This window comes from Danio rerio, chromosome 5, assembly GCF_049306965.1.
Source record: "Danio rerio strain Tuebingen ecotype United States chromosome 5, GRCz12tu, whole genome shotgun sequence".
NCBI lineage: Eukaryota > Metazoa > Chordata > Actinopteri > Cypriniformes > Danionidae > Danio > Danio rerio.
The window spans coordinates 66042420-66069390 of NC_133180.1; the positions used below are offsets into that span (position 1 = coordinate 66042420).

At 34.7% G+C, this 26971-nt stretch overlaps 1 protein-coding gene and 1 long non-coding RNA gene across 9 annotated transcripts in view; one reads left to right on the forward strand and one right to left on the reverse strand.

Annotated features, from left to right (window-relative positions):
• Positions 1-26971, forward strand: part of tmem132e (transmembrane protein 132E) — a 1112950-nt gene that overhangs the window by 578492 nt on the left and 507487 nt on the right. The window lies entirely within an intron of this gene.
• LOC137495646 (uncharacterized) lies at positions 744-2729 on the reverse strand. The gene is made up of 3 exons (XR_011015614.2): positions 2632-2729; positions 1987-2034; positions 744-1131 (listed from the first exon to the last, which is right to left on the reverse strand). It is a non-coding gene; the product is annotated as an uncharacterized lncRNA (long non-coding RNA).

Sequence of the window (26971 nt, forward strand, 5' to 3'; positions counted from 1 at the left end):
TTAATATTTAATATAAATAATATTTATACACAATTTTTTTTTCAATCAAAAGACTAGCATCAAAACTCTGTGTTTAATGTGATCCTTTAGCACCAAGCAACAGCTTAAACGATTTCTAGAGTCTTTTCTGAAAGCATTTGCTATTTAATGTCAAACATCTTTCAGGATCTCTAAGCGTTCTTCCATAGATTGAGCATGTTATATCTATTTCTTTTTTTCTCTTCAGGTGAATCTCATACTGCTTAAAATATCGCCTGTACTTATCATATATTATATTCAGCACTGTAAAAAATGTTACTTAGATCTAACTTATAAAAAGTGAGGCAAGTGGTTGCATCGGACGTTTTAGGTTGATTCAACTTCCAGCCTTTTTTAAGTATTTTAAACACTAAAACATTGCTTAAAACAAATGCAATAAAATTAAGTTGAGCCAAATAATATTTCTAAAATTACTCAAATCAGATAAACTTACTTTTTTTGTTAAACTTAACTTACTTATACATTGCTATATGTTGACTGTACTCATTTTAATTAAGTATTATGAACTTAATGATCTAAATAAAATTAACCGTGCATATGTCATTTAAAACGAATTTAATTGACTTCTGGCTGTAACCTCAGAAAATAAATCGGCGTTTCTATATTGTAAGCACAATATACACTAGTAAAAACAGATAAACAGACTTTCCTGTCAATAACAATTAAATAAGAATGGGAAGATGGATTAAAGACCATAACATGTATTCAATATCAATCAATGTTCCTTTTAATAGTGACTACAAAATAGGCCATTAATGTGGCTACACGTACACAATACATAAATAAAAACATTAATAATACCAGATCCTATTGAGAAATCATCCAAGGCAACTCAGTGAGGAGATTTGCATATTTTGATGAAGATTTTGGATGCATAATGTCCAGTCCCACAAAGAGTCTCTAATACATCTTAAATGTATACAGTTTTGATGGATACTTGAAGTCGAGGACATCGGTAAGTCCAAACAGGAGCCATCATGCATTTGACAGGTTTGGAAAACCTCTGACAGTCCTATGATAATCCAAACTGTGTTGGGCTGATGGCAAATTTTTCCCGTGGGCAGCCGCATGCACCTCTGATTCCTCACAACTCTATTGGTAGAGACAAAAAGAAACAGGAGTTCAGGTGGTTGCTACCAAACAACATTAAATAGCTAAATACTAAATAGAAAATAACTACAAGTGAAGTTACAAAAGTCCAGTGAGAATGATGCATGGATGAAACACCTTAGTTTATCAGTTAAAAATTACCTTAGTTAAAATTACCTAACTTTTATTTAAAAAATAAAAAAAGGTTATAGAGGTTGTGTAATTACATTATTCCAGGTGTTTTTAGTTATCAAATTTTAAAGAAAACTGTGATTTTACTCAGTGTAACAGTGCATGTCATTGTGGTTTCCTGTCAATCACAGAATTGTTAAAATTTAGGTATTACATTTTTTTGTTTATTTTGGCAACTTATAAAGCATAAGAATGTGTATTTAATTTAGATATTAAAACTGTTTGAAAACGGCTATAAGAAAATTATAGAATACAAATTCTATAATTTAATTGTCATCTTCATTTTGCACCAAACTTTGCACGTCATAATACAAATTTTATTAAATAAATAAATAGATACATTGCCATTTTACACATTACATTAAGGTTTACATTAAATGTTTGCTAAAGCTACATTTAATTGACTTTTTCTTCAAATTTAATGTCACTGGCAAATGACAGTTCAGTGATTCAGTGTTATCAGTTAGCTTTATTGAAAGACTGACAGATAATAAGAAACTGCATTAGGATATTTTTATACTGTTTTTACTGTTGCACACATAAAAAAAATCTTCAGATATCAAATGTAAGTTAATTCTATGGAGCCCACTATTGTTTGCAATTTTACCAATGTTTTACTTACCTGCAAATAATTATAGCTGTAATTGTATCTAATGTTTTTCTTACCTGGATGTGAAGTTTGAAGATCCACAGGTAACAAAATCACTTTGGTATCTAAAGACCAAGAACATGCATTTTAGAATGAGGTGCATACAATTTAAATGGTTCTGTAAACATCAGTAGTAAATGTAATTTAAGTTAAAATAAATTGTAAATCTGTAATTTATTCACTATGCAGCATTAAAAAACTTATGGACTAAATCTCTAAAACACAAACTTTAAGTTATACTTTCTCTTACGTTAAACACAAACTACTTAACTGTTGCATACGTTTCTGAATTTAATATCCATCCTTAATGTGCTGCTATAACTTAGGTGAGCTAACTTTAGCTAAGTTAGCGCTAACAAACTGAACCCCCACACCCCGACCGCCCACCAGTGACCTTGTTAATCGGTTCTGCAACGTTAGTTTTACCTACTAAGTGTTTTAAAACTACTTTCACTATTTTTCTCAATAATTTCACTTTTAATCGTTAGTATAAACTAGCGTTGGTTAGCGTTAGCCAACTTAGCTTTCCATGTGAGAGCAGTCTAACTGTTAACATACCTGAGGCTACAGTACAATTTACAAAGCTAAAACCTCACCTGCCTAGCGAAGACAGCAGTTTTGCATGACTTTACAATTATCATTCGGCTAAATTTGCAACTTACCGTGTTAATCAGATCCGCTGCTGGGAGCAGTTAATGTCGACCATTGCAGAAGCTGCGTCTGCCTGCTAAATCCCGGGCAATGAAAAAGGAGTCACGCCAAACTATTAAAATCACGTTTTATGAACACCTGCCCGCATCGACAGCTGCTCTAATAAATTGTCTGTGTCAACTCACTTTTATAACATTTATTCTACACAATAACCACGTACAAAAATCTACTCAAATAAATTGCATTAGTTTTATTTAAAATATACAGTTATATAAAAACTGATATATTTTAAGTAAAGAGGAAGCAAATTTTATTTTTTTGGTATAAAGCAAATAAAATTAACTAGATTGCAATTATTTAAAGTAGATAGAACCAACTTTGTGAGTGTAGCACTTTTTACAGTGAGGTCAGGACTCTGTGGAGGCCATTTCATGACTGTCTTTGTTTCATCAGCTGTTTTTGGGATCAACATCATGCTGAAAAATAAAACTATTACAAAGTATGTGCTTTTCTAGTAGGAATTAAATGACAAATTTAAACATGTCTGTACTTTATATTGTAGTTATTGTAGTTTGTATATATATATATATATATATATATATATATATATATATATATATATATATATATATATATATATATATATATATATATATATATATATATATTAATATTATTATAATATATTAATATTATTATAATATATTATATTATTATACTAATATAATACATTGAAATATTTTAATTAATTAATTTCATTAATTATTGTTTCAGTTTTATTTTTTATTTTCTATATTCCAATACATAATATTGAAACTTTTACTCCACAAAATGTAAAAGTATTTAGAACCGGAGAAAATGCCACCCACTTAGGGAGGCAATAGTCATTTCTGTGATATGAACAAGCTTTTTAAAAAATGTATCCTGTTAAATGGTTTACAAATCACAAAGAACAATCTTTATTTTCATTTGTTTGGACACTTAAGTTGTTATTAATTATCATTGTTGTTATTAATTATCATTAATTTGTTATTGATTATTAAGTCACTCGCTATTTTCAAGAAACGACTAAAAACTCAACTATTTAGTCTCCACTTCACTTCCTAATCTGCAAATGCCTCTCTGAATATCACACTAACTGTACCCCCCCCAAAAAAAAAAAAACTAATACTACTAATACTTCCCTTCTTAGACTTTACAGACCTGAAACTTGCCTATAGCACTTATTCATTGTTGCTCTTAGTTGTGTAAATTGCTTCCTTGTCCTCATTTGTAAGTCGCTTTGTATAAAAGCGTCTGCTAAATGACTAAATGTAAAAAAAAAAAAATTAAAAAATGTAAATGTATAAGAATAGTTATCAGTTATTCAGATAATATTGAAAATGGGAACTTCAGTTTATACTTTAAAGTTTGGATCTGTACTATTTGTTAAGTGCTTGATTTTATATACTTCATCGTTCGCTGCTTTTAACCTGTGCATCATTTTTGGACTACATGACTCCATGTGTTTTTTTTATTTTTATTTTTTTTCCTCTCTTTCATGGAGTTGTTGTATGTAGCAGTCAGCTCTCTCTGCCCACATGAGGACCCCTCCTCTGTAATTAAGCCCGACTGATAAAGGACCCGAATTTGCTGACAGGGGGAAGTGGAGTGCTGGCTCAGCTTTGAATGCCCCTTACCAGCCCAGGGTCATCAGTGCAATGTGTATTTGTGACAGGAACTGAGCTATTGTGTGCCCATGCTGTGGCCCCTCACTAGGATCATACGAGTTACAGAGATAGAGGATAAATAAGAGGGTGTATTTAGATTTGCATTTCTGTACTAACAAGTGTTGTGCTGTCTGCTGGCTTGTCGTCCTCTATTTGCTTACTTTAGGGAGGTCTGTATAAGAATATTGACATATTAAATCTGACAATTGACAATTATTCATTCATTCATTTTCTTTTTGGCTTAGTCCCTTTATTAATCAGGGGTTGCCACAGCGGAATTAACAGCTAAATTATCCAGGAAATGTTCTACGCAGCGGATGCCCTTCCTGCTGCAACCTAACTTTGGGAAACATCCATACACACTAATTCACACTCATACACTCAACAATTTAGTCTACCCAATTCACCAGTACTGCATGTCATTAGACTGTGGGGGAAACCGAAGCACCCGGAGAAAACCCACGCGAACGCAAGCAGCACATGTAAACTCCACACAGAAATGCCAACTGACCCAGCCGAGGCTGGAACCAGTGACCTTTTGCTGTGAGGCAACAGCACTACCTACTGCGCCACCGCGTCACCACAATTGACAATCAATTATTTATTATTTTGTTTATTATTTTTACAATTTCTTTTTTAGGTTTTCACCTTTAATTGGGATTGGACAGTGGAGGTTACAGGCAGCAAAGTATTAGGAGCAGAGAGAGGGGAAGGGTCGTTAAAAGACCTTGAGCTGGGAGTCAAACTCAAGTCGCTGTAAGCACCATGGTGCTATATGTCGGCACGCTTGACGACTAGGCTATTGGCGCTGGTGACAATAGTTTTTTATTTAAATTTTTTTTTTCAATTGAAAAGCAGTTTTGGAAATATATTCCATAACACATCTGGCCAATTTGTGATGGATGTTGTCGCATGGCTGCATTTTGGTCCGATTCAACTGTTCATATTAGTGCAAATTGTGGTGTGAAAAGAAACCAAAATGGCAGAAAGATGCTACAATTGGACTTGCACTGGTATCAAGTTTTCATGTTGTGAATAAATGCTTAAGCTTTTTACATGGTTTACGGTATTATCATTTTATTGACCTATAAGCTGCAAAAAATAGTACTTTAACAGTACGTAAAGTGTAAGTAACACTTTACAATCAAATTTTATTAGTAAGCATTAGTTAATACGGAGAAATAGCCAATCTATAGTTATAAGTTAAGGTCAATTAAAAAAAAAATAAAACTGAATTGTATTATTAATTAACTTTTGATTTTAATCCCTTGGCATTAACTAAGAAATTAACATCACATAACATTTAATAAATGCTTTTGTAGTTGCAATTGCATTGACTTTAATTAACTAATGTTAATAAATGCCTGATTATACAATATTTCATGAACCAAAAGACTATGAATAGTTACAGAGTATCCTATGTTGTAGACCATGATTGACGTGAAAATGTTACTGTTTGAAAATAACATCCTGATTACCTGGTAATGTGATGAACAACCAGTCAATACAGCAATCTGAATATGCTAAATCAGTATTGTGCATGTTCATTATCACCCGTTATTGCACTGCTGTCTGAAAAACTCCTTGTGATTGGACAATGAGATATTACAAGGTATGTTATCCCAATATAACATTCGCTAAATAATGCAGGCTCATTCTGGACCTTCAAATCCCCTTGTTGGTCACTGAAAAGCTCACATTCGATTTGAATCAGGCTTCATACTGCGATAACAATCTCCTGGATGTATCTCTAACATATTGTTATGATTACCAGCTAACTTTTGCAGATTGATGGAGAACTACACATTTGCCACTGTATCGAACTACAAATCCCATTATGCATTATGGCCAGCACTCACACACCAATTCTAGATCACCCCTTGATTTCACCCCTTGATAACTAAGCAAAGAATGAGAGTGACTGTGATGCTTTAATAGTCCAAGTAATCAGTGAGGATGATCTGTACCCGTGTCTGTGAAATTTAGAACTGGTGTGTGAGTGCAGAACATGATGGGATTTTTAGTTCAGTAAAGTTGCAGATGTGGAGGTCTCCAGCGATCTGCAAACGCTAGAATTTTTTAATATCGGCATAGAATATGTATAGCTACAGCGTATCATTTAATGCCATCGGTCCAGACAAAACCACATTTGTGAAAGCCCCCTAAAACATTGTTACAGCCTAAACACCCTTCAAAATAACCAGTTGTCTGTCTTTAAAGAAGAGTATTTTCTGGTAGTTGCATCCCTAGTAGAGTTTATTTTGTCTTATAACTTCTCTGAAATTATTATTTTATTGCTAATTTTCTAAAAGCCATTGAGAAGAGATGGAGATACATTTTGCCTCATCTTATTTATTATCGCTACAGTTTTAGAGCACTTAAAGGCTGCAATTTGTCTTTATTTATTATGCATTTATTAATGCAGCCTTTACTTCTCTGCTGATGCATCAAGACTGGAGGAGGAGGATACGGTAGAGGGTCAGTTTACACATAGTAAACAATGACATTGCAGTTGGATCTATGAAAGAGTATCACGCCTCATTAAAAACAACAGCAAGTATATAAATAAAATAAACATTATGTATGCTCCCTCCTACTCCCACCGCCCCCCCCCCCCCCCCCTTTCTCTCTCTTTGAATGTCTGCCTTTTTGCATTGAGAGAGAAAGCATTCATGCTTTTGTGAAGTTTGCTAGGCAGTGTCCCTTGTTTCTACTGTTGGAAAATGTTTGTGCAAGTTGTTGTTGAGACTTTTTTTTCTTGGAAATGTTAATTCTTGGTTTTAAGTATGTACAATAAAGATTTCCTGGTCAATTGTTGAATTTTGTTATAGGACAGGGTAAAATGGCTCTTTATACAAGCAGAAAAATAGAAAATTGAACACAATGTAGAGCATAATATTGCATTTTCAAATACGGTACAGGCAGAGGGTTTGAGTGCATGGATGATTTGGACACTTGAAAATATTTTAGTGCTGTAACTGCTTTGTGTTCTATGGATAAGACTTATGTTGTTTTTACAAAATGCACATAGTCTTATACAACTTGAAATGAATTTTACTGTTGTATTGTGTTGATTTTAATGTAATAATGTCTTGTAAAATTCTAAAATTGCACTCTCTGCATCTCTCTTTCCAGGAAAGCCTAAATGGAATTTTACGTAAGAGAAAAGAAAGAATAGGGGGTGAAGTTTGTTAAGATGTGGTGCATGTTTTAAGAGTTTAATGGACGTAATAATCTATTTTTATTTTATTTATTATAATAATGTCAATAATATACTTTAAATACTTTAAAATGTGTAGATTCATAATGATATGTTGTGCTCTGTTAAAAATGGAGAACTAATAATAACAAAATGGCTTGAGTAAAATGTACTTTTGTTTATTGTGGTATTGGAATATGGTATGAAGTAGTTGAATAAAATTATCATTATCATTTAAATCAGCAGAAGAGAAACAATTCAAACAAAAAGACTGAATATAAAGTTGAAAGGGTTTTTGCTGCTGTGAATATATCAAGGTTTTTAATGATTGTTTTAGATTTTTAAATTTTCGTAATTTTTTATAAGTGCTTTGTGTTCTGTTATTAAAGATGAGCTTTGGTTTGGTTAATGATGTTTTAGGTAGAAAAAGATTAATAAAGAAAGCTGAAAAAATCAAATCTCTCTCTAAAGGATTAAGTGGGCGATTAATAATTGTCCGTGTGAAATTAACATTGATGGTTCTTTATTTATTTGGTTTTATTTATTTATTTTCTCTTTTTTTTGAGCTGGACCCATTTTGCCTTCAGAACTGCCCTGATCCTCGGGGCATAGATTTAACAAGGTATTCGAAATATTCCTCAGAGATTTTGGTCCATATTGACATGATAGCATCACACAGTTGCAGCAGATTTGTCAGCTGCACTTCCATGATGCGAGTCTCTCGTTTCACCACATCCCAAAGGTGCTTTATTGGATTGAGATCTGGTGACTTTAGAGACCATTTGAATACAGTGAACTCACTATCTATGTTTCCATCCACCTATTTTTATGCACATTTTGCATATTTGCATTAAAAAATGGTTGATGGAAACGTCAAGATGCGAATAAATTTTTGAAAATGCTCATAAAAATCATATGTGCATAACTGAGTAGGATAAACTTTTTATTTGATAAGAAAAGATGTGCATAAACTACGATGGAAACACTTTTACCACACAAATGTCAGTATGTGCATTAAAAAAGGTCACACTGAGCACACTGTAAGCCATGTGAACTGTTGTTTTGGTCATTCTAAAACGCCTTACCGCTTAAGTATTAGTGTTATTATATTATTAATGACCTCCAGAATCAAGAGTGTCTGTGCTCCACGTCTGACACCTTCAAATTCCACCGCACGTTCACAGCGTGTCAGAATTGCCTTCTGAGGCCCTAATCATTTACCACAATACTCGGGTAGGCTGTGGCATTGACATGTTGCTCAGTAGGTACTAATTAGCCAAGTGTGGCAAGAAAATATCCTAGTCTACACCATTACACTACCACCAGCAGCCTGAACTGTTGATACAAGACATGATGGAGCCATGCTTTCATGTTGTTGATGCCAAAATCTGACCCTACCATCCAAATGTTGCAGCAGAAATTGAGACCCATCAGACTAGGCAACGTTTTTTCGATCCTCTACTGTACAATTTTGGTGAGCCTGTGTGAGTTGTAGTATCAGTTGCCTGTTCTTAGCTGACAGGAGTGGCATCTGGTGTGGTCTTCTACTTCTGTAGTCCATCCACCTCAAGGTTGGACGTGTTGTCTATTCAGAGATGCTCTTCCGCATACCTTAGTTGCAACAAGTGGTTATTTGAGTTACTGTTACCTTTCTATTAGCTCAAACCAGTCTGGAAATTCTCCTGAAATCGCTGACATCAACAAGGCATTTGTACCCACAGAACTGCTGCCCACTGGATATATTATCTTTTTCGGACCATTCTCTGTAAACCTTACATATAGTTGTGCTTGAAAATCCCAGTAGAACAGCAGTCTCTGAAAGACTCAGACCAGCCTGTCAGGCACCAACAACCATGCCACGTTTAAAGTCACTTAAATCACCTTTGTTCCAGATTCTGATGCTCGGTTTGAAATGCAGCAGATGGTCTTGACCATGTCTCTATGCCTTAATGCATCGAGTTGCTGCCATGTGATTGGCTGATTAGAAATTTGCGTTAACCAACAGTTGGACCTAGTAAAGTGGCCGGTGAGTGTATATTGCCAAAGCATACATATTAGAAAAAAAAAACGAGACCGCATTAATAATAATAGTAATAACAACAGTGATACTAATTTAAAACATTCATATTTATATAAATGTAATACCATATTTATATAAAACATGGTAGAATGTATCTGTGGATATATCTATCTGTCTCTTTTTCTGCATGTGCACGTTTGTACTTTCTCTTCACTGAACATTCCTTTTCTTTTACCCTCCAATAGCAAGCAAATTTATATCACAGACATTCTAAGATAAAAATGTGTTGATCCACTAGAGACTTTGTTGTAATGAGCATTATGTCCAGGAATGTGTTTTATCTGTTACAGTACGTTCAGCATGCCTTGATGCTCTTTTAGTAAATTTAGCAGCGAAATGTGTTCGACTTGAAAGGGTTTTCTATAAAAGCTGTCCCTCTTTGATGAGCACCTGTGATAGAACCATCAGGACAAGAGTTGAAAGCAAACAGACAAAATCTAAGCCTATTTCAATTTTTCTTTCCCCCAAGCATCTGGCTCCTCGTCGCGTCTGGGTTGTTTACTGACTGCTGTACTGAGTCTCGCAAGTCTGTTATTTGTTTACAGAAGCATTATTTTCCATCCTTTCGCTCTATGAAATGGCGATGTGTGCAAACAGAGGTCCACGGCAAAGCTCCACAATTAAATCGACCTGCCGCTGTTCACCTGTGCTGGTAATAATGCTACCTAAATACATTTATGCAACAGAATAAATTAGCGAGTGTTTGGGATATTGCTAAAGACCTGTTGTTATGCTGTCGAGAGGGGGGCACTGAATCTCTGTAGACTGATTTGGGCTCAGTCCCATTTTTGGATTTATTAAATATATTGGACATTGTAACTAGATCAGAATTAAATGCTTCACTTGCTTTACATACCAAATTCCTAAATGCATTATGTGTGGCTTATTTAATATAATCAACTTTTAAATGATTGCATTTGGGACTGATGTCATTTTATTTCCACACGTTTCTAGTTATCTATTTTATATATATATATATATATATATATATATATATATATATATATATATATATATATATATATATATATATATATATATATATATATATATATATATATATATATATATATATATATATAATGAAATGAAACGTCTGGTGTCAGAACACAATAATTCATTAGTATGGTGTTGGGCCTTCTTTTGCAGCTAATACAGTGTCAATTTGTCTTGGGAATGACAGTTGCAAGTCCTGCACAGTGACCAGAGAGATTTTGAGCCATTCTTCTTGTAGAATCATGGCCAGGTCACTATGTGAAGCTGTGCAGGAAAACATTTCCTGACTCGCTCCTCTAAAACATCCAAAAGTGGCTCAATAATATTTAGCTCTGGTGACTGTGCAGTCCATGTAAGTTGTTCAACTTCACTTTCATATACATCAAACCACTCTGTCATGAGTCTTGATGTGTGTATTGGTGCATTATCACCCTGATACAGGGCACTGCCTTCTGGACACATTGGGTGCACATGTTTCTCCAGAATGGTTCGGTAGTCCTTTGCAGTGGCATATCTATCTAGCACAGGAACTGGGCCTAAGGAAATGTCATGATATTGCAGCCCAAACCATTACTGACACACCCACACGCTTTACTCTGGGCATGCAACAGCCAGGTTGCTACACTTTTTTTGGGGCTTTTTCACACCATAAGTCTCCTGGATGGGGTAAAGACAGTGAATGAGGAATCCTCAGAGAACAATACATGTTTCACATTGTCCATAACCCAAGAATTTTACTGCTTTCACCACTAAAACCAACAATGAGCATTTTTAAAAGTAATTTCACTATCATGGGAAAGACTCTGCACGCTTCATTGCCTTTATAATCACATAAGTATATTAGGTACATATGAGGAGGAGAAAAATGCTAGTTTTAGAAGAGATTTCTGATACTCCTCGCACACACAAACACTCACACAAAGTGGAGATCAAAATTAGAGAACAACAACCTACAATTTCACTTCTTAGTCATATTTTAAGTTATCCTAAAATAAAAAAGTACATTAAAATATTATGGGTGAAATATGACAGCTCCCTCATCCTCAGTAGACTGCAAGGTGTCTGACTTGTTACCAGAAACATCCTCAAAACTGTCCATGTTTCTTCAGTGGTTCAATCAAGATATTTTAAAGCTGCGATAATACTTTTGTGTGCATATGTATTTCACTGCATAGTGCTAATCAATGTATGCAACATACTGACACTGAGGAGAAGAAAATGTTAAAGTTAATTTTGTTTTTTGTGCCTAACTAATAACTAATTAAATAATAATAATAATAATAATAATAATAATAATAATAATAATAATAATAATAATATTAATAATTAATAATAATATAATAACAACAACAATAATAATAATAATAACAATAATAATAATAATAATAAAATAATAATAACTAATAAATATATATATATATTTTTTTTGGATGAAGAAATCATTCAACCAACTGACAGCCAAACTTTCTAGCTTTCTCTGAGTTTGCAAAAGGCCTCTGACAGCAAGTTGTCTAGATGAAGGACAAAGGATGAACTTATTATCCACAGCAAAAACAGTTGCTTATTTCATATCTGTGATTTCTAGAATATTGCATCTGTACAATGTCACTAGCTCATTCAAATCCCCCAAAAAGGTTGGTCTTCCATGAAAGACAAATGCACTAGAGGACAAGACAATGCAGAGAATCTCAATGAGCAATCCGTTCAACACTCCAGCTGGAATTGCTTACCAGTTCAGTACTGAACAGGGTGACGTTCTGTGTTTGCACATACAGTATCGTTTTCATACACTGAAATCTCTGCATTAAACAAGAGCAGTGTAAGTAGACTAGTTATGTCATGAGTGACCGTAGTGATTGCCAGTGAGAGGCTAGTGATGAGAGACTTGTGATGTGTCCTTGTAATGATTTTGAGAGACTAGTGATTATCTAGTAATGTTGTTGAGAGGCTAGGGATGTCTTTGAGAGACTAGTGAAGTCCTAGTAATGTTGTTGAGAGGCTAGTGATGTCTTTGAGAGACTAGTGATGTCTTTTTTTGAGACTAGTGATTTCTTAGTATTGTCTTTGAGAGACCAGTGATGTTCTGTGTGGGACTAGTGATGTCCTGTTATAGACTTATGATGTCCCTATAATGTCATTGAGAGACAATGTCTGAGAGACACTAGTGATGTCCTAGTATTGTTTTCGAGAGACTAGTCATGTCCTAGTATTGTCTTTGAGTGACTAACAATGGCCTAATAATGTCTTTGAGAGACTAGTGATGTTCTAGTGATGTCTTTGAGAGACTAGTGAAGTCCTAGTAATGTTGTTGAGGGTTTGTGATGTCTGTAAGAGACTAGTGATGTCCTAGTAATGTCTTTTGAGGGACTAGTGATGTCTTTGAGAGACTAATGATGTCCGAGTAATGTCTTTAAAAGACTAGTGGTGTCTTTTTTGAGACTAGTGATGTCTCAGTACTGCCTTTGAGAGACAAGTGATGTCCTGTGTGGGACTAGTGATGTCCTGTCATATACTTGTGATGTCCCAATAATGTCATTGAGAGACTAGTGATGTCTGAGAGACACTAGTGATGTCCAAGTATTGTCTTTGAATGACTAGTGATGTTCAAGTAATGTCTTTAAGACACTAGCGGTGTCCTGTAATTGATTATTGATCACCAGTGATAGACCAGCAATGTCCTAGTAATGTCGTTGAGACTGGTGATGTCTGAGAATGACTGGTGATGTCCTAGTAATGACTTTGAGAGACTATTGGTGTCCTAGCAATGTCGTTGAGAGACTAGTGATGTCATAGTACTTTCTTTGAGTGACTAATGATGTCCTAATAATGTCTTCCAGAGACTATGGGTGTCCTAGTAATGTCTTTGAGAGACTAGCAATGTCTGTGATTCACTAGTGATGTCCTAGTAATATATTTGAGAGACAAGTGATGTCCTAGTAATATATTTGAGAGACCAGTGATGTTCTAGTAATGTCTTTGAGTGACTAGTGATGTTCTAATAATGTCTTCGAGAGACTAGAGATGTCCTAGCAATGTCTTTGAGAGACCAGTAATGTCCTAGTACTGTCTTTGAATGACTAGTAATGTCCTAGTATTGTCTTTGAATGACTAGTGATGTCCTAGTATTGTCTTTGAATGACTAGTGATGTCCTAGTATTGTCTTCGAATGACTAGTGATGTCCTAGTATTGTCTTTGAATGACTAGTGATGTCCTAGTATTGTCTTTGAATGACTAGTAATGTCCTAGTAATGTCTTTAAGAGACTAGTGATATCTGTGAGATGCTAGTGATGTCCTAGTAATATCTTTGAGTGACCAGTGTTGACCTAGTAATGTCTGGGACAGACTAGTGATGTCCTAGTATAATTGTTGATGGGCTGGTGATGTACCTGGGAGACTAGTGATTTATTTATTTATTTTTTTACATCTGTAACCTTCAGAAATGTTCAATCATTGACGTTCTTCAATTTTGATTACTGTGTGTCCCACAATATAATGGGTTTGGTTGAAGTGATTTAGTAAAACACTGTTCTGCCAGTGTGGCATAACCACGACTAAACACTTTTTAAGGATGCTGGGAAAATGCGTTAAGACCAGCTCAGACAGGATATAAAGGTCAGGATGTCGTGATCCGATCCGCATTTCTGGCACAAGATCAACCAATATTCAAAGGCATACTTTGAGAGATATACTTAATTTTGCTTTCCCTGGCATTCATTTGGCTCAAAGTCTGCTGCAGAATATATGAACATAGAGCGAAATTGTCTGGGTAGGACTAGACAAGCGCACAATTTCCATTAGGACTGTTCTCCTGGAGATCTCATTCTCAAAAGTGGTGATTACTGACCACTCAGGGAAAGCAATCTAGATTTTTCCAGACTTCAATGATGGAAAACAGTCATAAAGTAGCTATATATTATTCCCCTCCAAGAGAGATAGGCTGATGGTGTAATACAGACTTTTCTATAGTTAATGTACTCCTCAGTGCTCTTTGAATTTGCCCAGGTCTAATTCTAGATGTTGGGAACTACTTTGAAATATAGCTTGACATTCTGTTTCTACTCATGCTATAGCAGCTAAACACACACAGACATTCGATTAACAATGCAGTGTATTCAGTAAAATGTGTGTATTTATACAATATATTGAATTATAATCTGAATCAAGAGCCTCAAAACTAATTAATTAAATCATACACTGCATTTAATTAGTTTATATATATATATATATATATATATATATATATTTATATATATATATATATATATATATATATATATATATATTATATATATATATATATATATATATATATATATATATATATATATATATATATATATATATATTATATATTATATATTTTATATATATTATATTTTATATTATATATTTTATATGATTGTATATTAGTTTTTACATTTTTTAATTTATATATTTTTTATTATATATTAGTTTTTACATTTATTTAATTATTCATTAATATAGGAGTAATTTGTTCATTGATAAATGGCTTGTCAGTTAGTGTTTGTGATTTTGACTTTAGCATGTTTACTTTGCGAAAGGCTATAATATTCATTAAATAGACAAACCATTAAAAATTATCTAAGTACATCAGACTACCTGGACTACCAATTAAATGCTTGCTTGTTCCATATAAAGTGTTTGTTTGTGTGTGCACCTTTACCTATACAGTGTTTATGAGGGTGCAATTGTCCTCACCAGCTTGTGAGACAGTTCACTTGTCCTCCCTGTTTAAAAGTACTTATTAATGGACCAGAGCACATTTTTATTAGTATCTAACGATTGGCACATTTTTCTGTGAGGGTTAGAGGAAGGGTTAGGCCATACCATCAACCAGATATAAAATCTACTGTATCTAATTTCCTCATTAAGATGGTGAAATAAACCTCTGTGTGTCCGTCTCTGTGACGCACACAATTGATGACACTTAAAGTAGCTGATGCTAATCGGTCAGCTTGAATTTTGTTTGTGTTTGTTATTTTTCGTATTTAGTTTATTTTATACATTTCCTTGTTTCTGGTTGGGTTGAGGCGGAGGTCATGTGATCCTCCTCATTAATTTATCCTGTGAGAGTTGGTATAGACAGCAGGGCGAGACCTCAATGCAGACATAATGTTAAATGCTCCTGATTATTCTACTTCTGGTTATCACGTCAACTTAAAGGGAAAGTTCACCCAAAACAAAAGACATACATTTTGCAGAAAATTATGGGGCAGGACAATACATTTGATGTTATTCTCTCTTCTAGCTGCACTTATCAGTAATGATAACGCTATCGTGAAGTTTTTCTTTTATTGTTTCAGCAAATTGGATTGTAAAAATAATTATTAGTCGTACTCTCCCATTTACTGTGCTCTAAGTTTACCCAGCTATGACAACTTCTGCTTCTAAGAAACGCGGACATGTGGAAAGGGTCTTTTCTATTGAAAACGAAAGAATTTATTTTAAAGAAAGCTGAAAACTTGAAACCATAACAAAACTCTAAAACATAACAAAACTTGTGAATTCCTTAGTATTTGTTTTCCTTACTATGGAAGTCAATAGTTCTATGTTTTCGGCTTTCTCTAAAGTGTCTTATTTTGTGTTTAACAAAAAAATGCAATAAAAATCATGAAGGTTTGTAAATTCTCATTTTTAAGTGACCTATTCCTTTAACACAATTTTTTTATCATGATTTATACTTAAGACATAAGTGTATAATATCCAAAATGAATCACAACATTGAGCTCTTTTTTTTTTTAGTAATTGTAATTCAGAAGGTTATTTTAATCTGTCTATTAAATTTTTTTGGTGCTTCTCAACGACGTGGCCCAAACCTTTCCAAATAATGCATCTTTATAGCTGGTAAGCACTGCATCTGCGCTTAAAGAAAAAAGAAGACAAGTTCAGATAAAGCAGGAGCTTGTCTTTTTAAGTGCTACGTCTGAGCCTATAGAAGAACTCTTAAGTGCACCGGTTGAAAACAAATCTGATGTCAATATATTTTGGGCATCACTCAACATAAAACCTCTCACAGCATAGCATCTGCGTGGCAGTAAAAGCCTTTTCATTCAATGCTTTTTTGAGTGGGCTCCAAGATTAGAGGACTATCTCTGTCTATTGCTTTTTTTTCCTCCTCTTTGCTTCAAGCTATGGTAATGGGCTAGCAAAAAAAAAAAAAAAAAAAAAAAGTGGCATTGACATTCTTGCAACTTTAAGCTCCTAAAGTGTTTTTTCTGATATCTATATTTTATTTCGTCTTCTACCCGGACGGTACTTGTAGAAAACAACAAAGGTGAAGAGAGTAAATCCGCGGGGCACCTTGTGTTCAGAAAAAGAGCCGTGTTTTGCTTTTATTGTGTCCTTAATGCGATGTGTGAAAAATGAAATCGTGTTGTTCTTGGAAATGAAGATTAAACTGAAATAAACTGTGCTGTCAATCCGTTGGCTGACTTTTGTCATCTGCACAGAGCAGGATTTTATTTAGACATTTGTTTTGAATCGTGTTATTGCTTATAGTGAGATTGAATACACTTATTGTTTCTTATATGACATATTTTGTTACAAGATGCAAATCAATATCTCGAAGCAGATATCCAGCGCTGATCCGCAATCAAAGAAAATGTTTAAGAGATGGTAATGCTGCTGGCAAACAAGGGTCAGCCAGTGATTTATTTTGACCTCTAATAGTGTGTTCGAGTAAAGTGAGCATACACACACAAAGGGTCACAAATACAGACACACACAAACACAGACAGACACCAATAATAATAATAATAATCATATTCATCATAATAATACAATTTTTATAACAATTTTAGCTAGGGAATGAAGCAATGTGTATGAATGAAAGTTGCAATGTTGCAAAATCTACATTTTTTTTAATTTTCTTTTTCAGTTTCTTTCTTATAAAACTATTTATGAAAACCCTTTTGAAAAGCTTTTGATGGACTGTTTTTGTTTGTTTTTTATAGTTTGTTTATTTTTTTACATTTAAGAGGGAGTTAAATCAAGTAAAAAATATTTATTTATATTTATTTTGACTGGAAACATTTGTTTGAGTAGGTTTTACGCGTGTGTAACAACATTTCTAACCAGCATGCACTGCTTTAAGACAGATTTTGATCGATCTGCGCAGCGCTGCACGAAGTCGAACGCACCTATTGATTCATTATTTCATTCGTTCATTCATTATTTCCTACATTCCATTCCATTCTTGATTGATTCATTCGTTGATTTATTTGTTTATTAATTTGTTCAATCATTAATTCGTTCGTTCATTCATTTGTTTATTTGTTCATTTATTCTTTCTTTTATTCATACCATTCCATTCTTGATTGATTCATGGATTCTTTCATTGATGCGTTCATTCATTGATTTGTTCATTCCATTCTTGATTTGATTCATTGATTGAATAATTGATCGATTCAGTTGTTTATGTTGTGATTCGTTCATTCATTTGTTCCTTCATTTGTTCATTTGTTCATTCATTCTTTCATCCATTCAATTCTTGGTTCAGTCATTAATTGATTAATTTATTTTGTTCATTCATTTTATTTGTTCATTTATTAATTCAATCAGTCATTATTTAGTTCTTTCCATCCATTCCTTGATTGATTAATTTATTTGTTCATTCATTGATTCGTTCATTCGTCGATTTCTTGCTAGATTGATTGATTGATTGATTGATTGATTGAATGCATTCATTCATTCATTTGATTGAGACTTAGTAAAAGATCAAGTTGCAACTTTTTTTGAAAATCCATCATGAAGAGTTCACTTACTGTTTCTTCCTGCACATGCACACTAGAGCTGCACAATTAATAGTAAAAAAAGATCTCGATTCGACCCCCTAGACGATCTTAATCCAGCATTTCTAAGTTTCTGTCAATCATATTCAAGTTCAGGAGAGATGCAAAGGTGGCCGCACAAGTCTTCACATTGTTTTACATACGTTTTCAGCAACGTTGACACCTCCAAATGATGTTGGACTCACATGCTGTAATTATAAGATATAATTCACCCCAAAAATGTCATTAATGTCTTTATGTAATGTATTCACGACCACAAAATCACACCTGACGTGAGCTTACCGTCAACTATTCCCGCAGGGAGGGCCACCGGGTGCACGCGCGCCTCTGAATGAAGCTTACTTTAGTGAACAGAGCCTGCTTTGGCTGTGAATAACAACTAATAAAGTTGTAAATAACGTTCAGTTTGTAGCACAGAGTGATCTTTTGGGAGCTGTGCGGGAAGTGAACCGCTCTTAGCAGTGAAAATAAAACCGAAAGCGCACAGTGTTGCCAGATGTAGCTGACTGATTCCAGCCCCAAAAGTATCCAAAACCCGCCGAAATGCAAAAATACCCCACCAGGTCTACTGTATTAATGAAAATCACGTCAGTGACCATTTTTTTAGCAGAAAATTACAGATTGTAAGCATATGTCTCAAACACAATAATTCAACATCAGAATCATCATCAGTATTAATGACCAGGACAAATCTAAAGTTTGTTCAAGTCCACCATTCCAAGTCTATACAAAATGTAGCATTTTAACCAACAGTACAGCTGCACAAAGTATATTGCTGTTTTACCACATGTTAGAGGATAACAATAATAATAGCCCACTCGTATTAACCTTCATTTTATATCTAATGAATCGTGAGAAAATCGTGAACTTTATTTTAGGCAAAAAATTGCAATTCTCATTTTAGCCAGAATCGTGCAGCTCTAATGCATACTATTGTGTTTGTTATCCCTAGTTTTAATTATTTTTTCACTTTGCATTCAAAATAGGAAACTACAGGAATGAAATGTCAGTCCATATCTAATATGAATAAGCTAGCAGAGACAAATAGGCGAAAGGACGCTGAACTCTCAAGGGCACAAAGAAGCGATTTATCATTTCTGTGAAATCCCGCTTTGTGGATGGATGGCGAATGCTGCAGCGCTTGTCATAAATAAATATTTATCTGCATTCCCTCTGGCCTCGTCTTTCAGGCCTGAGCTCAACACATACGGGAGCTGTTGAAACTTTTGATACAAATCTGTCTCTCGGTTTATTACCTGTAACAGTTTTATAGAGTCTTGGCCACATTCTCCCATAACAATTACAGAGTTGTCATTCACACGGTGATCTTCAACGACGGCCCGGTGACATGCCACATTAAGAATTATGCTATTCTGCATTTTTTAAAAAGCGTATTTATTTATTCAGTCTTCAACGTGCATCACAAGAATGCAATTACCCATCAAACTAATTTCCAGAAATATGCTGAACCTACAGACTGAGGCTTTTGCTTAATGTTGAAATTGAAATGAATCTCGTGTGGCTTTTTATGCAAATGCTGAAAGCTGTTGATCAGTGATTGACACCATGTTTTTGCAGCGTGTATCGAAAAAATTAATTGTGGTTGTCTGGTTTAGTTAGCTTTTATTACTATACTATAAAACCTGCTTTCTTTTTTCATACAGTGGTTAAAATGCTGATTTTATTTATTTTTTCTTCATATTTTTCCAAATCAAATATGTAGCTTCAGCAATCATTTGAGGAACTGTCAACATAGAAAGTGTAGCATTAAGGCACTTTTCTTAAGGTATTTGTATCTCAAAGGTGCTGTAGGTGATCTGTCAAAATGCTTACCGTTAGCATAATAGCTTTGAAAACACAGTAGCTGCGTCCCAAATCGCATACTTATGCACTAATCCACGCCATTTTGTAGCATAAATAGTGCAAGTAGTGTGTTCACAATGAAAATTCTAAAAATAATAAGTGCACTTTAATTACCCGGATGATGCACTCATTCAGCCGCTAAAATGAAGTGTGGAATGATGGACACTTCACGCACTCAACGACCGCAGGTTTGCTTACGTAGCGGAAGGGGCGGAGCTATCGGACGCACATGTTGAATAACTTTATTTATTTTGGATGGTGAAAGCAAAATTCTCCTACAAGAGTGATTATAGCGCCTCCCGATGGTAAATGCGGCAAAACTTACGGCAGGTATTATTTGATAATTCGGTTGTTTATTTCACTGATTTGGCAACCGTCAAACGTCATCAGGGAAACGGTTTGAATTTCCGCTAAGTAAAAACACAGTGTGCCATTTGGGACGACACTACATACAGTACATATACTATCCTGTTGAGTGTGTAAGTGCATAAGTACATAGTGCATGAGTGCATAGTGTATAGTGTGCCATTTGGGACGCAGCTAGTGGCTCGTCTGCCGTCCAAAGCCACGCCTCCTAAAATCATGAACGCGAACCGTAAAGATGACAGTAGACAATCCACTAGATTATGTCATTCACAAGTTAGCACGTTATCAGTTGTGTAGCAAGCAAAGCTTGTCATAATGTGCAATATTTCGTTCATTAAAGGATGGCTGGTCTCATTCTCTTACACGCTTCGTCCTATAGTGCTTTTGCTTAGTGCTTGGTCGGAGGAGTGCAGAAATTACACGTTTTGCTAAGCTATACTTCCATGCTATTTCAGACCAAATATTCAAAGTAGCATAGTAAACAGTATAGGGAGTTCATCACAGGTTGATAAAAAAATGAACCAATGTGATGTGACTATAAAACTAACTTCACCTCAGTAAAGCAGCCTAGGCAGAATAGCCCTATTTACTTATGTTTTGTTATTAAATCTACATTACCGATGCTGTAAAGGGTCCCTTATGAAATTGACAATAGTCACATCAATCTTTCACCGGAAGATTTCAGTAGCTGAACAACACTTCCGTGCATATAACCTATTTGTAACATCAAAATCTACATAAGCTTTGCATGACTAAGAGTTTTAAAACGTAACATTACCTGTCTAAAATAAATACTTCAGCCACAGCGTCAACTCCCAGTCTGCAAAATTAACTTCAATATGGATTCAGGATTGAAAAGTTTTGGTTCAGCATTTGTTTTTACTGCTGTCTCTCCTGTGCACGTGAACACACAAATAGCAGATCTGTCGTCGTAAGCCAGAGTGCGCAGAGGTACAAATCTGCATTTGCTGACAGACAGGTTGAGCTACTTATTAGAATTATGGGAATTTTCACTTTGGCAAATTTTAATTGGATGAACATTTTTTAAGTCTTATGCCCCACCCAGAATATAAAAATACATATAAATACATTTAGATCATTTACTTTAATCATTAATGTTGTTATGTGAAAAAACGTTTAACCAGCACAACAAAAATGTTTCTAAAGACAATCCCCTTTTGCACCTTTGATTTAATATGCAGAAAATGCATCATGTCAGGTTTGTTCTTTTTATTTCTGTAGCTGGGATTTTGAAACAGTTGCTTTGTTCACATCCACCTCTTTTTATGCATTTTGGAATATTGCATAAACATGCACATACATTTCATAAATGCTCTAAAATCATGACAAAATTTGTTTAGGAGATGATAAACTGATATAAACATCTCAAATGGCAGTTTGTCATTTTGGCCTAATAGGATTAATCTTTTTTTTTTTTGTGTGTCACCTTAAACTTTTCATTAAATCTTGACCTATTAAATGCTCTCTAGTATTTGACATGCCCTGCCCTCTTCAAGAGGCTTTTCATTTGCTTTTTTTATATGATGTGCTTGTGCTTGATATGTGCTTTTTTTCCCACTGTAACTGAGAGATTTTGAAACAATCGCTTTGTTTCCCTCAGTTTCCTATTTTTATGCGCATTTTGGAATATTGCATAAGGATGCGCATATATTTTAAAATTGAGTAGGATAAACTTTTTATCCAATAAGAAAAAATGCACATAAACTATGTTGAAAAGACTTTCATGGAATACATTCCAGCATGTGAATCAAAAAAAGTCATGTGATGTTTTTTTTTTTTTTTTAAACAGGACATGGGATTACAAAATGAGCACAATGCGACAACTTTATTTGACAAACCAAAAATATCCAAAATGTTGTTTTTGATGTTGTTATTCTAAAATCCCTCAGTCAAAGTCCATCATCAAAGGGGTTGGTATTATTAACTCCCAGAACTCCATGACTCCAATTGTCTTGGAACATTCATTGCGTTTTATCTTCTGAAGCTCAAGTGATTTATTATAAAACAAAATAAAGGCCCACAGTGGCTTGTCTTGCCCCAGCAAATTCCATATTTCTCTTTTTTAAATTTTGCACCAGTTTTTCAGGAAGTGATGGTATTGTTTTCTTTGACTCATTAGATGATAATGGTTCTTTATTTTTTGCTAAATACAAGTTTTGTTGAATATTCACACATCTAAAGTGACACTTAGATTAGGGTTGTCACGATACTGTAATTCAATATCAATCGATACAGAAATTTTAAAAACAGCCATCCTCAATTATTAAACAGTGCTGATTTGCTATTGTATTCACTTACTCAACAGAAAGGACTGGGATTGGCAGTGAAGGTAATTGGTTCACCAAACTCACCGCTGTTTACTGAGTTTAAACACAGATACAGGGATACTGAAGCCATGTCGATCAGCTGGTTTGTCTATTAGCATATGAGTGATCCCCTGATGACATGCGGCTCTTAAACGCTCCAGTGTCCCTGTATATGTGTTCACACTCAGTAAACAGCGGTGAGTTTGGTAAACTGCTAACATTGAGCACGTGAACACAAGAGCAAGTCAGCGGAAATTAAGAACGTGCTCAACAGCGCTCAAATGTTAGCGGGAAATGGACGTTTTTAAAATTTCAGTATCGATCGGTACCAAATTCCAGTATCAGGATAACTCAAATTTACATATATTCTCTGTATCTTGACAGAGTGATATTCACAAGACCTTTGCAACATGCAATAATGTAATGAGGGTAATGATTTGAGCGTGTAATTAATATAGATATATATATAAAAATGACAAAAGTGTTCTTTGCCTATGTCACAAAAAAAGTAAATGTGTCCTTTGCTTTACCAGTATTTGGCATCTCCAGTATCTCTGCTGCTATAGTACTTCTTGCTGTGTTTAAAATGCTCCTTGATTTGACTCTGCCTAATGTTGGAGCACATCTGATCATTTCTGAAAGCTGAATTCAGCAGCAGGGGGCATAGTAGCTGAAGATCGATTCACATCACCACAAAGCATGTTATCACAATATTATGCTACCACTGTGACTATCATATACTGACTGAGGTGCCGTTTCATTTTAAAATGATTATGGTTGTTATGGTTAAGCCTGGCATCCACACTATTTAGGCATGTTAAACCCTACGTTTTATTTATTTATTTATTTATTTTCAAATCCTGTTCTTAACGTCAAGGCTTAAAACACATCTGTTTTAGCTGTGCCTTTACTGAACGAGCACTGTGCTATGCCCGACAGATCGCACTATTATGTCTTTCTTTTCTTTTTCATTCTTTTATTAACCGTTTTAATTTGCTTTTAATATTTTTTTTTCTTTGTTGTTATTTTTATACTTGTTTCTTTTAATCTAGTTTATGTAAAGTGATTTGAATTACCATTGTGTATGATATGTGCTATTGACCTTATTCTTCACGGATGAGCAGGCGCAGCAATTGGAAGCTTTTTCATTCACTTCTATTAATTATTATACGTTAAAATCGGCCTGTTGTGTTACTTGATGTTACAAACTGATGTTTTCTTATTATTTAATTTTATTTTGTCTGTATAGTCATGAAACGCACTTGTTTGTAGAGCGAGTAGTCTGACCGTTTTCTGCGGTTTTTTTGAATCAGAAGTACTAAAATGAATGCACTTCCGCATCGCAGAATAAGGTCAATATAAATAAAGTTGCCTTGCCTTTAGTGCAGCTGATGGTGGAAAAATGTCCAGTTAACCCTTAAAATTAGCATGCTGAATGCTACAAACAAAGCAAAAAAATAAAAATAACAACAGGTTACTTCCTTTATCAGTGATTCAGATAATAAACAGGCACTATACTCCTACATTTTAAACAAGATACCGTTGTGCTATTTCATTTACGTTTGTCAGCTTTGACAAAGACTTTCAGCTAAATGACATTCTTCTCCACTATTTATTGCAGCAGTTTTGACTGTAAAGCGAAATGTTGCTCACAGCATGACGGACACTGCGAAGATTGCAAGGCTATCATTTTCAGCCTCCTTTGCACACATTTCCCCCCATCTCTGTGTTTGGAAAATGAGCTTCTTTGCTTTTACAGCTAGAGGAGATGTTCGGAGGAAAATGGCCCTCAACTCTCAATCACTTTTCCCTTCTAAAAATAAAAGAAATGCAATTTAGTCTTCTGCAGATGTGATGAAACACTGCAGAAATACTGTGTGTACAAACAGTAGCCGGGGCATTTGAAATGACCGCTGAACTAAACGCAAGCCTAAATTAACATTTGTGTTCAGTTTGGAGGTTTACTGTGTTTCTGTTAAAGTAGTGCCTTTTTGAATGTGGATTGAAAATTGATTAGAAACGCACATGTGTGTAATATATTTTTATTCATTAATCAATTTTCCTTCGGCTCAGTCAGGGGTCACCAATGCATAATGAACCAGCAATTATTCCAGCATATATTTTACACAGCGGATGCCTTTCCAGTTGCAACCCAGTACTGGGAAACACTCATACACTCTCACATTTACACATACACTCGGCCAATTTTGTTTTACCCAATTCACCTACTGTATAGTTTATGTCTTTGGACTGTGACGGAACCCGGAGCACCCAGAGGAAACCCACACAAACATGGGAAAAACATGTAAACTCCACACAGAAACACCAACTGGCCCATCCGGGACTCGAAGCAGTGACCTTCTTGCTCTGAGGGGACAGTGCTAACCACTGAGCCACTTTGCCACCCTGTAATATATTTAAATTTTATATCTTAACTTTAATCTTAGCATTTATTTGTACATGTTTGAAAACAAAAGTTGACATTGGTTTACGTTAATCAAGGTACAAAAATCGAACAAATAACTATGTTAAAATAGTACAAATATATACTTTTTAAATGAAATGGATTGGCATAATCGTAATTATTAAAATAAATATTTTAATTTATACAAAATTAATTATTATAATTAAAATAAGTTTTATTAAAATAATAAAAAACAAATGTGCACTACATAATATTAAATTTTATTGAAACAACACTATTTTTTTTGTATTATGTTAGTTATCGTAATATAATATTCATGATTGATGCATATGTGTTTAAATGCTTACTGTGTCCAGTCTCAAGAATTAATCATATCACTTAAAGGGCACCTATGATGAAAAATCTACTTTTCAAGCTGTTTACATACATGTGTGGAAGTATAGTGTATATACTGTCATATTGGGGTGAAATAAACACCAATATGACAGTATATATATTTTTTTCAAATTTAACAACATAAAAACGGTGGACCAATTGGAGCGGTTTTCAAATCAACTGCAACTTTGCGTTGGAGTGCGGTCCCCCCGCCCACCAATATTGATTCACAGCTGTGCGCATTGACATGTCTCCGTAGTAACGCATACACTCATATCGACAAGACAGGACTAGCGCAAAGCAACCGGAAATAAAAGGACTGTTCAGTTTGCTAGGATCATCAATCATCATCAGACGTGATCAAGAGTGAGTTTTACAAGTTTAACATGTTTTAAAATGTGTGCACGTGTAATGAAGTACAGCGATTCACTTCAGATTCACTTCATCAGCACAGCCGCGTGTCTCTCTCACTGTGTGTGTGTGTGTGTGTGTGTGTGTGTGTGTGTGTGTGTGTGTGTGTGTGTGTGTGTGTGTGTGTGTGTGTGTGTATGTGTATGTGTGCGTGTCTACGCTATGTGTGTGTGTGTGTGTTTGTCTGCGCCACATGTCTGTGCTATGTGTGTGTGTCTGCATGTCTAAGCTATGTATGTGCATGTGTGTCAGTGCTACTTGTCTGTGCTATGTGTGTGTGTGTGTCTGCGCTGTGTGTGCATGAACTCATTGTTGCAACTCCACAAAAAATGCATGAAATACTGATTGTTAAAGTTCTTACTGTAGTATTTCTCACAAACGTTAAGTGAGATCTGCTTCCTGAGGCAGCCGAGGGTGGCGATTGAGGCATGTTGCTGACAGGCACGTGGGAACGGTGGGCGGGGATGACTTGCCTTAAAGGCCCAGTGCAAAAAACAGCAACAAACTTTTCCCAGCTATAATACACATTTCAGCTATAATAAATACTCTGAAGGGTGTTTTAAGCTGAAACTTTACAGACACGTTCTGGGGACACAAAAGACTTATAAAATTTACTGTTTTAAAACATGGTATTGAAAAAAAAATCTGTTTCAAGATTCGTGGTAACACTTTAGTTTGACACAACTGGGCATTTTAGGGCCTTCTAAACTTCTTTGATTGGCCCCTGTGAAGCATTTATTTGATTTAAATTCAACTGCAAACAGGTCCTTGCAATGCGCAGGTCTGA